Source organism: Notolabrus celidotus, chromosome 3 (assembly GCF_009762535.1).
Source record: "Notolabrus celidotus isolate fNotCel1 chromosome 3, fNotCel1.pri, whole genome shotgun sequence".
Taxonomy (NCBI): domain Eukaryota; kingdom Metazoa; phylum Chordata; class Actinopteri; order Labriformes; family Labridae; genus Notolabrus; species Notolabrus celidotus.
Window position 1 is genome coordinate 34,688,057 of NC_048274.1, and position 11,301 is coordinate 34,699,357.

An 11,301-nucleotide genomic window follows, 5' to 3' on the forward strand; every position below is an offset into this window, starting at 1 on the left:
CACAGATGGTTGAAACGCACGTGGTTTAGGGGTAAAGTCACAAGCTACAGGGTAAAGTTCTTCCGGTCGAAATACCCCTATAGTGTGAAAACCTTTTTGTATGCACAGAACCCAGTCTGGACTAACATGACAAATGCTCACCCTTTTCTACCCATTACTCTGAAGTCTATGCTCATTTATGTTTTTTTTTTGGCAATAATGGCCCAGATCTAGATCTCCTTGACCCATTTAATTTCAAGTTCCTCTGCTGTGCTCTGCATGCTGAACAGCAGGCCTGTTTAACTGCTCTGTCTAACAAAGTTTGGTGCCCTCTGCTGCACACTTCTGCAGAGGTAATGACCAGGAGCAACCAGAAGATGGCAGTGTTGCTTCATGTTGAATCTGCAAGTGCACCTGTGACAAATATCAAGTCTATGAGAGTAAGAAATGCTTGTATCATGCTCTTTTTGAGATTCTTACATTTAAAAAACGAACTTGCAGATGCTCTGCTCTTGACAAGTATGGACACACAAATCATACAATCAATGAAAATGCTGATGGACATGAAAATCCTGCCCATCCTTCATCAGTTGCATAGTGACAGGCAGGGTTCAAGCTGCATTCAAACTGCTTTCGCTTGCGGGACACAGTTTTCCACCTTCTCAAACAGAAAAACATGCAGCATTAACCTTCCTCCAGTCAAGTTCCTGCTGAGCAAGACTCATAATACAGAGCAGCTGAGGTGGACTCATCTGTGGGTGTATAAAGGAGATTACTACAAACTACTGTGCCCTGCAACAGTGGAGCAACCTATGTCATAACATACACTGTTTTACCATGGCTTCTCATGACACACACGGTCTCCATGTTTGGTGAAATACCTTTTAACTCAATGATCAGCTTGTATCTACTGATCTAGAGATAACAGTCAGCCATTGTTGCTCAATAGGGTAAAAGTAGTGATGGGCAAATGAAGCTTCGCAAACCACTAGTTGTATTTTTGGACTCCTATAGATGGCACTCTTGGTTTAAAAATAAAGGCTCAATGAATGGCAATTCAGTGTGCTTTAAACCCTTTGTTGAACAGAGAGCGCCATCTAGAGGAGTCAAAAAATACAACCGGTGATTCGCGAAGCCTCATTTGCCCATCACTAGGTAAAAGGGTCACTGGACTTGAGTATGAGCAGATATGATCTGTGGAAACTGTTTGTCAATAGAGGTTGAAAAGGGTCAAACTTTATTTGATGTCACTTAGAAAAAAGGAAGGAGTTTCAGATCATTATCTTTAATTCAACCAATTCATTCCACCCATATTTCCTCCTCTCGTCTTTCCTCATGTCACCGTTCCGTCAACGCCCAATCCTTGTTGTTTTCGCCCACTTAAAGCTGATAATGAAATGTATGCACGGGGCGAAGCAGGCGATTAATCAGAGCAGATGTGTATCTTGGTGAGTGCCAGAGCAAGTCTCTGGAGCGCAGCGGCCTGACGCCTCAAACTTCGCCACGCTGGCTCTGGAAGGGGAGCTGAGTTCTCACCTCTCACCCCACGGCTGTCACTGCCAACGAATGTGCCAGCCCGCCTTATTACAATTAATTAGCCGGAGCTGGAATGTCCTCACACTTCAGAGGGGATCATGTCTTGTCTCCACTGAAAAGGCTGCTGGTGGGCTGTTCTTAAGATCAACTTGGGATTACAATTTACCAGGCCAGAGGACTATTTTGTTGGAGCTGCCATCTTTAAGACTGTAGCACCATAATCTGATTCCAGTGAAAGATCACTAGTCAGAGGACAATCGCCGGTCTCTCTGCTGCCAAAAAGCAACACTATGTAAATGACTGAGACATCTAGTTTTAGATCCTTTTACTTCCAATGGAGCTGCTCCACTGAAGTCTGCAGGAAATCCACAAAAATGGTCTTAGTTATATATAACTTCTTTGTCCACAGTCCTTCTCCTTAGCTTATCGCTAGGTCCCTTCAGCGTTGGTCCTGAATGGTTATCATGCTGAGATGAAGACACTTGTCTTGATCAGAGGGAAGGTACTTAGTGAGTGTTTACTTAATACATTACCTTTCCAGAGGGTTAAACTAATCATTATGAACGTTATTTAAACTTCAAGTTGCATCAACTAATGTTATTATTAGGGGAAAAAAAGCCATCTTTTTAAAATAACATTACAGGCCTACATGTGTTAATCTTAAACCATATGGGTTAGTCTAACGAGCTTCAATGACATATAATTTGTGTTGGAAACTGCAGGTGAAGAATTCACAAGCTTCCATCCAAAAACACCCTTGGTCACAGTACAGGATGATTGGGACTTGATAATTATTCATCAAAGTTCTTAGAGTTTTAGTTACTACTTACAAGCTAAACATACAAGAAGATATCAGTGAGCAAAAACGTCAGCTTTTATGACACTGATGAACCGTTCGTTGCTGACTTTGGACGGTATATTTAACACTGTTCTGGAGTGTGCCAATCACTGCAGACCTGTGGATGAAACTATATCAGATAAGTTAATCACAGCACTTGCTAAATGGGTGGCAACTGACTGCAAGCCAGTCAACATGGTGGAACAATCAAATCTAAGTGATGTCCTCAGGTTGGCATGTTGTGATACACACTACTGTTGATGCAAACTAGTTTTATGCATACAGGATCTGTATGAAACAGTGAAAGCAACCAAGCTGGGACTCCCTCCAAGTTAAAATGCTGCTGCACCAACCAGGGTCCACTATGTGTCATTGTGTTATTCCAGAATACCTTCCCCCCTATATTGACACTGACTGAATATTTTGTATATGCAAGCTTGCTTATTTCTTAATGTGTAACAACAACAACAAAAAAGACACTGACTGTGCCCTTATATACACATGATAAGGGTAGTACTCCAGCATGACAGCAGTTAGCACTAGTCAGCATTGGTCAGAATTACGTCACCTGTGTGTCTCAAATACTCGCCGCCTTAAAAGCTGGACCACAGGGAGGTGTCGATTTTCTTTCAGCACATTGAAATGTCTTTTGTGTTGCATTTTCAGTTATATTACCCTGCCCTGCTGCAGGTTGTCTTCAAGCTTGACAGTTTTATTACTTTATCATGTTGTGTCCTCAAACAATGTAACTGTATCACATGCCAGTAGTAAGAAAGTAATACAGAAATTGTGGAAACTGTTTGATGTGTTGTTTTTATGTAGTTTTTTTGTTCTGTTGTTCAGCACTCCTGTTGTTGTTTTTAAATGTGCTTCAATCTGGATTGGATAGGAATAGCATTTCAAAACAAGTGTGATTATCTCATCCCATGGCTGTGTTTTTTCACTTTTTAAAACAAGAAATGAACTCTGAATATGAGACTAAATCCAGCCAAAAATGCATTCAAATATGTATTCCAACACATCTTGAACATTCAATTTAGCTGAACATGTGTATGTTGAGTTTATCATGTCAAAGTAGTACATGGAAATTGAACACATAAGCTGTTACTGAGTTGTTACTATGTAAAACTCTTACCAGGTTTAAGGTGGCTTAGGGCTCTGGATGAGGGTTGTGGATAGTATCCTGATTGTTTTAGTGCTTTCTTGTTCTTCTGAAGTGAATCTGTGGTAAATTGTCTTGGGAAAAGATGGATACATGGTCTGTTTTCAAGGTCCTGACTCAATACACAGCATGAACATTACTTGTGAGCCTCTAATGCCATCTTCTGGTAGGCTACATAACTTGACCCGCAGCATGCCTAACATGGCAACCATTTAAATGGAACCTGGAGCAACTAATGATGGCCCAGATCTGGCCCTAAACACAGCAGACATGCAGCCCATATAGTGTGAGTACATGTTCTTGCCCTGATCTGGCACATCTGTCCTATTTAAGGTGAAGCTATGGTTAATTTATTTGACCCCAGTTTGGCCATACATGCCTATAAGTCTGGGTAAGTTGAACTCCCCTTGTGTTACAACCTCCTGGTGCTGCCCTGGTGTTTTTATGGAGATTTAGAGTACATTTGTGTTCACATTGATCCTGTAATATGAGGAAAAGTCACTCCATATCCTTTCTCTCAGAGAAAACTGTGCATCTCCACCAACATCTGGAAAATAAAAATAATGTAACTCTAACTCACTCACATGTCAGCCATGTTTTTTTTTTTTTTTAGCTCTGACTAACAATGTAGCAGCTCCCATGTTAACTTTTTCTCCATTGTGATGAAGTCTGATGTTTATTGTATTATTACAACTCAAGATTTTGTAATAAGGCTTTGATAAGTAACGTTACGTACTTTATTAAAATTCTGTCAGCTGTCATCTGTCCAGATTCTGTTGCAGATATCCAGACCTTTGAGCCCTGGTTTGGGCTCAGAGTTGGTTGCTGTGCAAAGATCCCCTCATTATTACACATTGAACAGCTCAGTGATTAAAATCTCATCTGCTGTCCTTGAATTCAAAATTATTTAGGAGAAAGTTGGAATGGCTGTGGAGTTTTCTTGAGTTTGTTTAAATACAATAAGACCAGATCAGACCTGTCATTGGGAGCACCAGGAGGATTCCCTGTTTTCTGTTCAGCTGATTGGACTTGAGTGTCTGATCATCATAAAAAATAATAATAATCAGCTTCAGTCACTTTACAACTGTCAGCCGTTTGTCTGGTTTAACTAAAGGCTGATTTATACTTCTGCGTCTCCCCTACGCAGCAGGGGCTGACGCGAACATGAGCCCCACATACTTGTGCGTCGGTGTGTCCGTGTCGCGCAGCAATTCTCCGCCGAAACGCCTGAGGGCAGTGCGGTCTCTCTGATAGCCGGCCGCCTGCTTCCGGTCCCGCTACGATCTCTGTTTACTTTTCCACTGAGTTTTAGAGCGTGTTATGTGAATCTACAGCTGATACATGTTGCTGTTTATCATACAGACATGATTACATGAAGAATAGAGAGGAGGAGATGAAATGTGCGGCCGATGTCCGGGATCCCGGAAGTGCTGTAAATGCGGGAAAGACAAAGCCGCCGAGCGGTCCAATCACAGAGCTTGCGGTCCGCGTCGGCTCTACGGGGAGTTACATTTTGGAGGAGGTGCACGTCAGCTACGTGCGTAGGCCTCGGCGTAGGTACGGGAGCTACGCGGACCCCCGGCGTAGGCTATGCCGTTGATTCAACGCAGAAGTACAAATCAGCCTTAAGTAGTATGATCTCTGCCTGTCATCACACTCCATCACATTGGACCTGATAAACACACACACCCAGCAACACAATACTAAGAGAGATGCATTAAAAGGAGCGAAGCCCTGAAGAAGCATAATAGCAAAATCTTGTTTCTCATAACTGCGATGAGGTCTTGTCATGGTCTCTGAACTCAGGATATGATGTTTACATACACAAACTCAAGAAACTGAATACAAAAATCAGATCAAATTCTTGTGAACTCACTGATTGACAAGAGGACATAAATAGTGTTGTAGGTTAGCAGGACTGCGGTCACACTATACATGTCCTGAGATTATTTTATGTATAAAAAGACAAATTGATCTCAAATTATGTAATCCTTTCGAGCAGTAGAAGGTATGTTTGTATAGAAATAATGTTTCTAAAGATTTCTCTTTTCTGTAGATGTCAGAAAGCAGAACCTTGGCACAGACAGAACACTGTAACAACATATGCTGTGGAATCTCACTTTTGGTGTTATGGAGAGTGAAAAAGTTACTTTGAACATGTCAGATTTCATTCATTCATTCGTAAGAATTTCATTTGCTCACTTCAGTCTTTGACAACACAACATATTCTATACACATCTTCACAAAATAGAGTATAACTGTCCGTGAACAAGGAGCAGGAAGAAGAAAAACGTATAGTACCAGCCCCTCCCCTTAATCTCAACATAATCTACCACTAAACCAGACAGCTAGAGCGTTGGTAATCACCTTCTCTTTTCTCAAAACATCAAATGTAACAATAAACACTGAACAACCAAATACAGATTTACTGGATGAGTTTGTAGTTCCCCATTACTTTACCTTTTACCATTATTTTAATTGTAAGAATTAGAGCAGCATATAATATCATCATTCAGAGAATTCCAAAGTTTAACTTACAAGATTTGTTTAGTTGTTAGCAACAGTCTTACCATATTTTGATTTCTTCTCAGTCAAATCTACTCTCCTTTTCCTCTTTTTCTTTGCATAAAAGCATCACCATTTGGATGAAAGAATAAATGTGCTCCTCACCAAGGTGACCCTGAAATAACTTGATTTGATTTGGTTATGAGATACTCAGGGATGAATTCAGAGAAATGCTCTATCCACCAAAAGCAGACAGAGAAGGTGGGGATATAGGCAGAGATAGACCAGTAAATACTGGTGAGGGGAATAGTGAAACCAATGTTACAGATTCCACACTTGCTGGAGAGGCTTGGAGTGGACTACACAGAGAAAAAAAAGTGTGATAAATAATGGCTAAAAAGGAGAGAGAAAAGAAATCCACAAAAGGGCATGGAGAAAAACACTCCTCTCTCTCTTCAGTGCCCAGGCCATTTAGAAATCTGATAAGCACAGATCCTCCAGAGCACTGCCGCCTCCACTGTCATCTCTACAGACTTAAGGCAGAACACGGCACGCAGTGTTTATCACCCCGCTACCGTCATTAGGAATCACACAGATTAGTCCTGACGTTCTCGCAGATGAGAGGGGTAACAAAGAGAGGGAGCTATTAGCATGCTAATGCACATCAAAAGAGTTCAGAGTGGTCCTTTCATCCAGGCTTAAGCCCTCTATTCTGCTGAAAAGCGCACAGATAATATATTTCTGACTCACCTGTGAGCAAGTCTGTGTGCAGAAGTGTGTCCGTTTTGCATGTGTGTACTTTTTCAGTATAGGTGTGTATCTGACTAATTGCATGCTCAGGTACTATTACAGTGCCAATACATGAGGCTACATTTGAACTACTTAGTAGTGACAGCCAATGCTATAAAGACTAAAAGAAAAAAAAAAGTTCAACTCTTCAGCAGCTATTTGCAATGGCCATTAGGCAGGCAAATCTTCTATTATTTGCCTGTAGCTGCTGCTTGTTAGGCTGCCTTTCTTTTTCTCACAAGATGGCAGTGTACCGCCTTGGTTCGCTTGTTCCACAGGGAGAGAACCCTGGACACAATCAAGTCTCTTTGTTTGGACTTTAAAGTGAGCGAGGTATCAGTTGAAGCATATAAAAGCTGACAGTGGCATCTTTCACTCCTAATAATGTGCTGCAAAGAGTTGTATGTGGCCTTATTGATTGGACAACTTGGGCTGAATGAGAAGCAATGGCTTTGTTGTGTGTGTGTCTCTGTGTGTGTGTCTGTGGATCTCATTTAGGGCATACATAGGTTTAAGTGTGCATGCGCAGATGTGGACATAGTATTTATGTGGGTGTAGATGTGCTTGGATTGTTGTTTTTGAGTGATACATAAGGACCATTGTCTCATGTTACTTTGTATTGATGATTTCAGCTTCATTCTTTGTTCCTGCAGCTGCATCATTTCCTGAAAATGAGGACAACAAGCCTCAAATCCCCTGCTACACTCATACGGCAGTGAAAAAAAGGAAAAGGATGGCATATTAAAAAAGCCTCAACATGCATTCTTTAAGTAAGAGTTTAATCCTCAGCCTATTTCTCATTTTCCGGGATAAATGGGCATTAAAAGCCTTTAGTCAAATGAGTCCATTATTAAGGCCTCTTAACGGCAATCCTGGCCTGTGAACATGTCTTCAGGAGCTCTTCATAGAGTGTGTGATCCATATTGTTGCTGAATGACGCTGCTGTACAATAAGATGGCAAGTGTCCAGATATACATCAAGCCAGGGAGATAAGACTCAGTGTTGAGTCAGATCAAACAGGAGAGACAGCAGCTTCACTCAGCAGCTAAACGATAGCTGGTCAAAACAAGTTGTGTTTCAATTCTTTTCAAGAAGCCCCTGTGGTGTTTGCCAACTCAGATCTCAAAAGAAGGACCTCATGAGCAGGTGTGTTTTCTACTCTGATATACTTCTTGCATTTTTTTTATATGTTTGATATGTCTTTCTAAACAGTGTATCAAAGTCTCACCACGACAAGGGGTAGGTACTGTGGAATAATAAGTGACAAGCCCTGCTTTTTGATGCACCTGATATCTAACAGGTGGCAAATTCTGGCCCTGGCCATTTTTCAGCTCCACATTTATACTTCCAGTGCTGTGTTGTACATTTACAATGTCATTTCATTTAACTCCACTCTTTCTGTCCAGATTTTATTCTTTATTATCCAGTTGACCTTTGACATTATATAGGCGGATCCACTGAGTGGGAGCTGAAGCTGCACACTACTTTTACATCTGCCCTGCAGGAGAGGCTGGCTCTTCACAGTTTTACCCACCGACCGAATGGCTTTTCTAATATGAAGCACATCGTGACAAGCAGGTACACTCACAGTTTTTTTTCTCCCCTCACATGGCTACTTGTGGTTTTGTGGCCAAACTTAAGTCTAGGGACACTCTATGGTCATTTGTGGGCCACAGAACGTAGAAATATCACATGATCAGCCTTTTTCTTGGTCCTTACATTTTTTGGTGACACAATCACTGAGCCTGAGGGAGATACTGGTGATCAGCAGTTGCTGAAATTAACCCACAATAAAGTAGTGCAGAGTATGACTCATAATGACATCTAGTTAGGTTACTGGCTTCAACTATCAAGGTAAACCATAACTTTAAAAGCATGACAGGCTCTCACAGAGTTAAATATTGAGACACGAAAAACATGCTCATCAATATTTAATCCCTCTAGTTATTACCTGTACAATGGTATGTAAGCTCCACTTCACATCAGAGTCCTGCTGATTCTTATTCCCATAACCACCAGTTCACTACATGTTATCCTGCGTATTACCCAGCCAAGTAAAGACATGAGCATGTTTACACAAATATTAATTTAAAGGTAGTTTATTGCCCTAAATATGACAAATAATCACCATAATTATGAGGTTTGATCAGTGACAATAAAGTATTTAACATAGCCAGGTAATAATCCGCTATAAAAACTCACTATACGTTATCCCTTACATATCAGCTAACCTCTGCCATAGACGTTCCTCCAGGGAACCTTACCCCTTTTTCTGAAATGTTTAATGCATTGAAATATATGAACATGTACACAAAAGCTGTTGTAAGATACTAATTTATTCTTTACGATTTATAAGGTAAGAAGAGATTGTTAGCCACTTAGCCATCATCAGAGCGAGTTGCAAATTCCCATTTAAAAGATGCTCCAATGTGGATGAGCGGATGACCTCCATTAAAGCCCTTTACAGATAAATACAGAGAGGTGAGAGATAGGGAGGATAAACCAGCAGTATTACAGGAAAACTGGAGCAAGAACCAGAGGAAAAGGAGGGCTTGTGAGAGGACCACTTGTTTTTTACTTAGTGTGATATGATCTATCCGCCACATAGATATCACACTCCAGATGTTGACACTCTGAGCTCTTTATAACACAGCAGACCATCTTGACATCACTGTTCTCTACTCGTCTTTTTCTCTCTCTTTTGTTTCTTTCTGTTTTTCCACAAAAAATCCAGCCACCTAACTGCTGGTCAGCTGCCATCAATCTGGAGCCAAGTGCAAAAATATTGACTTTCCTTGTCAGCCTGAGCAGATAGATGCTGGCTTATTATTTTGGTTCAGCCCTCAAATATCCAGACACATAGTCTAGGGACTCTTATCCTTATTGATTAACCATTAAAAGGCTGGCTAGCCTTTGGCTGTGTGTCCAGTAGAGTGTAAAGAGTCAAAACACACACAGAGGTGTTGATGGTGGAAGCAGTTTTCTGCGCTGCGTTTGCTGTGACACTTGACCTTTCAGCCGGACGGGGTTCAGCTCTCCGATTGTGCTGAAAGAGATCTTGAAGAGTGTCCTCTGTTTCCTGGAAGTACTTACAGCATCCTCAGTATTTACACGCTGCCTTTTTCATCAGCACTCAAGTGTCTGTTATTACAAGCCAATATAAAGATGCAGCGACTGTCACATTGACAATATGATACCTCTAGCATTTCTAAGCAGTATCACCTCAGATGGGCTGTGAGTATGATATGAATCCTTTATAGCAAGATTGATCTCTTTCTGAAATGAGACACCTACTGGGTCCTATAGGTGAAATGTTGTATTTCTAGTATGAGAAATCTGAGCCAACTCACCATTATAACACCAGGAAAGTTGCCATCTTCTTATAAATACAACTATGTTTTTTTATCTCTGATGATACCCATAAAATACCTCATTTAAAAGTTCAGATTCTTCACTACAGAATATTTTGCTCACAATATAAGTCACTTTTAAAAGGTGATATGATTGACAACCACGGCTTTTATAGGACTTTAAGAAACAGCAACAAGCAAAACATTATACATTTGATCATGCTTATAAATGAAACAGAGCAGGTAGCTTTCTGTTTATGACAAAACCTTTATGTTGCCAATAAACCCCTTTTTTTGTTTTTGCAATCACTCACACTCTGAAATGTCGGAATAAAAACAAATTATGTATGAAAATGCAGGCAACATTTCCTTCCTTGTGTTTATTGGTTGTCTGTGGTAACAAAAGCTGAACTCATTTATGAATGGGAAAAAAAATGCATGAATTTATTTATTGTTTCAAGATTGATGAAGCCTGTCGTTTCTCCACAAAAAGTTCTTGCGTTCGGTGGAAAAAGTAGTCCCTCTCTTACAGACAAAGGCCTCACTTCACTTTCTCTTCGTCCAGCAGCTGCCAGTGGATGATCATTTTGCACAACACCTCCAACCGATGGTGCCGGGGGGGATTATAGAAACCATCACATCCCATCTATTCCCTCGTAGCTCGCCTTCAGCCGCTCTCCTGCCTGCAACTTGGCAGACATGCAAATGATCCTGTCAATATCGCCCTCGCCCCACACTCCACAGCCCCCAACCCTGCAAATAAGTCATGCCCATTTGCTGAAATGGGGGGCTGTGACCCAGGCTGCCTGTCACACCGCATACTGCTTCTCTTCAGTCACATTGGAGATAGCACTGACATCTTAACTAGGAGACAAGAGAGAGAGAGAGTGAGGGGGGAGAGCAAGAGAGAGCGAGGCTTACAGATTTATGTTTGGCTGCGTTTATTCATGGGATAATAAGAACCATTTTGGCAGCATTTAGAGGAAAGAATTACAAATTTCATGTCCATACAAATGCATATGTAGAGTGAAACAATGGCATACAAATATTCAGATATTTGCTCTAGTTTGAACACAAATGAGATGTAAATCACTCAAATGTTTTCCAAGTGTATCAAGTAATCTGAGTTTAGGAGTATTTAC